The sequence below is a fragment of the Pinus tabuliformis genome, chromosome X (genome assembly GCF_031772625.1).
Source record: "Pinus tabuliformis cultivar Carrire ecotype Pingquan chromosome X, CPIR1, whole genome shotgun sequence".
NCBI lineage: Eukaryota > Viridiplantae > Streptophyta > Pinopsida > Pinales > Pinaceae > Pinus > Pinus tabuliformis.
The window spans coordinates 386356058-386362770 of record NC_142308.1 but is presented as its reverse complement, the minus strand read 5'-3'; positions in this window follow the sequence as shown (position 1 = coordinate 386362770).

The window sequence follows — 6713 nt, the reverse complement described above, 5'->3', positions numbered from 1 at the left end:
GTTATAATCCAGAAGATGGGAACGATGGTGGTAATCTTCCCATGGTGCCTCTCCTATCATCATCGATTCACAAGATTGGAATCTGTTGGGTCAATCCCACCTATTGCTAATAATAGAGCCTGCTTTTGGGAGGGGCAATTTTGTAGTACTTCAAGTGTCGACATAGCGGATGACGATTGGGCTAGATCCTCTACTATATTATAATTCTATGCTACTCGAGCACGAGGATTAAATGTCGATTTGTGTACTACTCCCTTTGGCGGCTTTATTGTTAGCTCAGGAATGATGGGTGGCACAACTTCGGTTGAAGTTGTTGTTGAACTACTAGGTTGATCTGCAACCTTGTTGTTCGACAGCTGTGGATTCCCGTAATCTTTGTTCCTTGTCGATATCAAAGCATCATTTTGTTGTTTCGAAATGGACAACATAAGCACTTGGGATGGGGAAGCATTGTCGCTAGCAACCAGATTGGTTTCTAGGTTTGGAAACGGATCCGTTAAGACTGCTAAGGTTTTTGAAGTCTTAAAGAACTTCTTAATCTCATCTCTATATGGACAATCACTTGTCCAATGGTCTTCATCACATATGTGACATGGAGAAGGAGGTTTCTTTTTCCCAGAAGGGTTTGCAGAAGATTTTTCAAGAGACGAATCATCCTGTTTCTTCTTTTTGCTTTTCCCTTTCTTCTTGCCCCCTGGTTGCTTCGGTTCTTTGCTTTTGTCGGTCGACACGACATTAACCTTCGAGGCAAGAAGTTCTTCATTCGCATTTTGACCAGAAACTGTACGGGCTTTCTTAGATGTAGCCTTTGCGGTTTTTGTGCTGGTAGTACCTATCACGCCATCGCCAGCATGAGAGTCTTTATTTGATTTAGGAGGAGGAGGAACGAAAAACTTTGGTCTAGGAGCATCAGGGATTTTTTTGTAGAGCGTGCCAAACTGAGTATAAATCAAGTCTAGATATTGCATACGAGCAATGAATTTCTCTTCAGTGACAACTCCCCCCTTAGCCACATCTTCTGTAATAGAAGGTAATAATGACTTAATAAACCATTCAACTAGTAGCTGATCAGGAACATATGTTTTTACCATTCGACGACGACGTCGCCACTCATGAATATGATTAGATATGTGAGTGGCTATCATCTGCTTAAAATTGGTAAGAAGCTCCGTTCCTGTTTCGTATCTTATGGGTAACTGAAAATGGGTTAAAAAGGTCATGGCAAGGGCGTTGAAGTTATCGAATGAAGCTCTAGGCAATTCTATGTACCATTTTTCCACCGGAACAATTAACATTCGCTGAAAGAGGCGAAGCCTTATCGAATCATCATTGAGAGTGTTGGACGAACACCACAGATGAAAGGTCATCAAATGATTCAACGGATCTTCACCCGGATTTCCATTGAATTTAGGAATATCTGACGGAAGTTTATGAGGAATCTCCAGCCACCAAGGGGAATAAGCAATTGGATCATTTGTTAGCTGATTCAGATATGGTAATTCCAACGTTGCGACGAAAGGCAACTGTTGATTCAGATTTGGCGAAGCATACCCAGGATAAGATGGGATCACCTGAGCGGTGGGTCTTTGCATACCAACATAATGTATTTGATGCTGATAACTTTGATAAGGTTGATGGGCATAACCATTATGATATGATTGATGGTGACCGTTTTGAATATACGGCTGCCCATTACCGGCAAAGCTTTGTTTCTCAGGTCCTCGGTAAGCTTGCTGGAATTGCGGTTGTTGATATTTCATCAGCCATGGTTGTGAAGCCATTTGCTATTGTCCAATATTGAATGTTTGACCAAGATGAGGGGTGATAGTACCCGTTTGAGCCTGAGTCGCTTCAGTTAAGGAGCCACTAATCGGTGATTGTGGTTGAATTGTTGAGACAAGAGGCTGTTGTATTACAACCTAAGAGACTTGAGGTTGACATACAACAGGCAGCGCTTGTACTTGCGACACCGTTGCAATAGCCGGTGTAGTGGGAATATTCGACACAGGTAGATTTGGTTGCATTGAATATACAACTCTTGGCTGTTGAGGCAGTATTGGCACCCAACCACTAGATGCATTTCCAGCTTGACCTAAATTCTATTGTGAACTCTCATATGGTTGTTCTCCTGGAGGGAACAATGAAAAGGCATACTGCCCCCCATATGGCAGCAATCTAGTGTTCAAAGGAAAAATCGGTCCTTGTAGACTGGACTACCCAAATTGATATTGTTGTGGAGGATCAATTTGCTAAGACTCAACATAAGAAATTCTAGATATTATTCTGGACGAACAAACAGGAATAGACCATATTGTCGAAACAATCCTTGGGTGGACTCCATCTAGCGGTTGAAAGCTAGTTGGGACAGATGGTATACCAGCGAACATTGTCGGAGTAGTGGCAGGAGGTTCTGCTACTGCTGTATCGGATGACACAGTCCTAGATGTCGATGGTTGTTCAGACATATTGAGTCTATCCAAAATACTTCCTAGCGATTCTACAGGAACTTGCGATGAAGGTTGATTAACTTCTGAATTAGAAGGATATAGGTGGATCCCAGTTCCAAAATGCAGTGGGGTACTCGATGTAATATCCTCCACAATCTCTTCTATTGCAATCAGTCCAGGTGGAAGAGGCAGACCGTCAGGTCTGTAAAATATTTCTGGTGCTGAAGAAGGTACACACTCAGCAGCAACAGATTTTGGAGCGTTAACACCTTCCGAATCAGTCCTAGATGGAGCTGGTTTAGGAATAGATGTGTTTACCGTTACAATAGGATCAGTTCTAGTGTCCTCTTGTAACTGTGGAACTTCTTCTGTAGAGGCAGGGATACCATAAATAGTTGGAGTAACTGGAGTTTCTAAGGATGTTGAAACACAAGTTTCAAACAAACCAGGAGACTTTGACCCAGTTAAACGAGATCGCTTGGCCTAGAATGGTTTCATTTCTAGAGTCAAAGACGGTTGACTCGTTAGTCTCCGCGAACGACAGGGTTTTGATTGAATTTCTTCCACGATTGTGGATTACTTGATCAACTCAAAATAAAAAGGGGAAAATGTTATTCCGAATTAAATGAATTTTATGACGCTTTGACACAACTTGTTTTTTCAATTTTTAAGAGTCGAGAAAAAGCTAAAGATGACTCTAGTCGCCTTCGATTTTTAATGAGCCTGAAGTGACAAGTGCTCAGATGGACCTTTTCTTTTAAGGAGTCTGAAAAGGAACGAAAGTGACTACTTTGGAAATCTAGATAGAGGGATTACCAAACCAATCGCAAAACTGCAGAATACTTTTTACAGTACGGCAGTCAATCTTCCTGAATGTTGTGTTCAGTGCATTGCGATCGATAGGGCGGCAGACACGGCTTCCTAAGGATAAAGGATGTAGCCTATTGTGGTCTCCCAATATATACTTGACGGTACGTGGGAGCACAAGTCCGTACTAGCACTTGTCATATCAAAGAGGAGGAATCACCCAACCTACGATGAAAACGATAGTTACCAGGCTTTACGACGCCAGAATACGTCTCTAGCCTAGACTTCTAGATGATGTGCGTTAGGTTCCAAAGCATTTTTATGTTCATTGAAGTTTATTTTACAGTTGATATTTTTTAAGAAGTTTTCCTTTAAGGTTCACCACGTGATGTAGATATACAATGTTGGAAATAATACTGAGAGGGGGGGTGAATCAGTATTATCTAGCAATTTACCAAATCTTCCTTATTTGATCTTTTGGAATATTCTTGCATATCAGTACCATAAAACAATGAGCATGAATAAAGAAAATAGACAGTCACACCAAAGAACACAAGATGTAAGGTGGAAACCCAATGCGGGAGAAAAACCACCTGCTGCAATATGTCTCTATCTTCTTTCAAGAAATTCTTTTTACAATGATTTTGTACTGGTGCAGTCCTTTACCAGCACGCAGGCTGCAACCTGCAGAGAGCTACAACTCTCTCTCGTTTTCCAGTCTCTCCTGGAAGGGAGCTACAACCCCCTACTTCTTTTCATGAAGAATCAAATGATCAACAAGAATACAACAGATACAGTCTACTACAGATATCAGATCAGTAATTACAGAAACAACCCAGAACACCTTATGGACAGAAATATACAGTCAACAGATTATCTTAAGACAGGGACACATATTTTCTTTCTGTGGCCTGCGACTGGACGCAGTGTACCTTATGCTGTTCTGCGTGCAGACGCACTGTTCCTCTTTGCTTTTCTGCGACCGACGCACACAAAAACACTATCGCGCCGCGTCTTTCGCTTCAGAGACGCACCCAATACCACAGTCGCGCCGCGCCCTTTGCCTCAGAGACGCACCTGAGCCTTTACTGTACTGCGTCCCGGCGCACTTTCCCTTCACTGAATCTGCGTCCCTTCAGATATAGAAGATAAGAGGACTTCAGAACCAACCCAAACACTCAGATCCATAGATCTGATCATGCGCCATATAGATCGTAGTCCATTAGAAGATTCGCCCTTATAGATTTGGACTAGATCTCACCAAGAGATATTCAACCAAGATGATGCTTAATCCAAATGAACTCCTTTGCTTTATATAGGCAAGCTTCTCCCCAAAGCGTGGAACAATACCACGAGCCGACACCATAGAAACACAAAACCGTCGGCTAGATACCACACAAGAAACCCCCACGTGCTTTTCTCTGCCTTGAAATGTGTGCACTGGGCGGACGCACCTCCTGAACGGCTGGCCTGCGGCCCTGGACGCGGGTTCTGCATGGTCTACCTGCGGGGACGCACTTGCTGAACATATTTTCTGCGTCCTTCTTGATTTATCACCTGAATGAGTTTGCCATCAAGGACAACACCTGAATCATAATGCCAACAAACTCCCCCTTTGGACTTGATGGCAACCACATAATCTTCAGCTTCATCATTCTCCCCCTTTGACATCAAGGGCAAAGGGTATGCTCCCCCTATGCTCATGCTTCTCCAGATCTGTAACCAGAAATCCATCATGAAGGAGACAGAGACATATTGCAGCTATTTCCAAGATCTCCTTCTCCATAATGCCAACAATGCATTATGTGCTCCCCCTGAGCTTATACCATCAATAGGAAGAGGATCAATAGTGAGATGATGCATCAACAACCCCCAGCTTTTGCCTGAGGTATTCAAAAGTGTCCCTGGGCAACGGTTTGGTGAAAATATCAGCAACTTGTTCCTTAGAAGGAACATACTCCAACTTGACCTTCTGTTCAAGTACTTGTTCCCGGAGAAAATGGTACTTGATTGGTATGTGCTTGGTTTTTGAATGCATAACCGGATTCTTTGAGATGCTGATTGCACTTGTGTTGTCACATAAGATAGGAATAGGAGGTGTACAAGTGATTTGATAATCCTGCAAAGTCTGCATCATCCAAAGAAGTTGGGTGCAACAAGATGCAGCAGCAACATATTCCGCTTCAGCTGTAGACAAGGCAATTGAACTCTGTTTCTTGCTGAACCAAGATACCAGTCTGGGACCCATAAAGAATGCACCACCACTTGTGCTTTTCCTGTCATCCATGCTTCCGGCCCAATCTACATCTGTATAAGCATGAAGAGTGAGATCTGTATCTCTAGGATACCATAGGCCATAATTTTGAGTCCCTTGAAGATATTTGAAGATTCTCTTCACTGCTTGAAGATGAGTGTCCTTTGGATTTGCCTGAAACCTTCCAACTATTCCAACTGCATGCATGATGTCTGGTCGGGTACCTGTCAAATATAGTAAACTTCCAATCATAGATCTGTAGGTTGGTTGATGTACTGCTACAGATTCATCATTTGCACTGAGACTACATCCTGTGACCATGGGTGTACATACTGGTTTTGCATCTTCCATGCCATATTTCTTCAAAATCTGCTTGAGATACTTGGTTTGAGATAAAAAGATTCCTCCTTTCTTTTGTTGGATTTGCAAACCAAGGAAGTATGTCAGTTCTCCTAGCAAGGACATCTCAAATTCTTTCTGCATGACCGAGGCAAAGCTTTGACTCATAGCTTCTTCATTACTGCCAAAAATAATGTCATCTACATACACAACAAGTATTAGTAATTTGTCATTTTCAACTTTTATATAAAGATTGCTATCTGCTGAACCTTTTGAAAAACCTTGTTGATGAAGATATTTGTCCAACCGGTAGTACCAAGCCCTTGGAGCTTGTTTGAGACCATAGAGAGCCTTTTTTAATCGGCATACAAGATTTGGATCGTTTCCAAGAATGAAACCATCTGGCTGTTCAATGTACACTTCTTCATCCAAGTCTCCATTTAGAAAGGCTGATTTCACATCCATTTGAAATACTTTGAAGTTCTAACAACTTGAGAGAGCAAGAAACATTCGGATGGCCTCAAGTCTTGCAACAGGAGCAAAAGTTTCTTCAAAGTCTATTCCTTCTTGCTGTGCATACCCTTTACAAACAAGTCTGGCTTTGTTTCTAATTACTTCTCCATTTTCATTCAATTTATTTTTGAAAACCCATTTTGTTCCGATAACATTCTTATCCTTTGGTCTAGGAACCAGCTCCCAAGTGTTGTTCTTTTCGATTTGCTCAAGTTCTTCATCCATTGCTTTCACCCAACATTCATCTTTGCATGCCTCTTTCACATTTTGTGGTTCAGTAGAGGAGAGTAATGCCAAATAACTTGAAGCTTCTGCAACTGTTCTTCTAGTTTGTATACCTGCTTCTTTTTGTC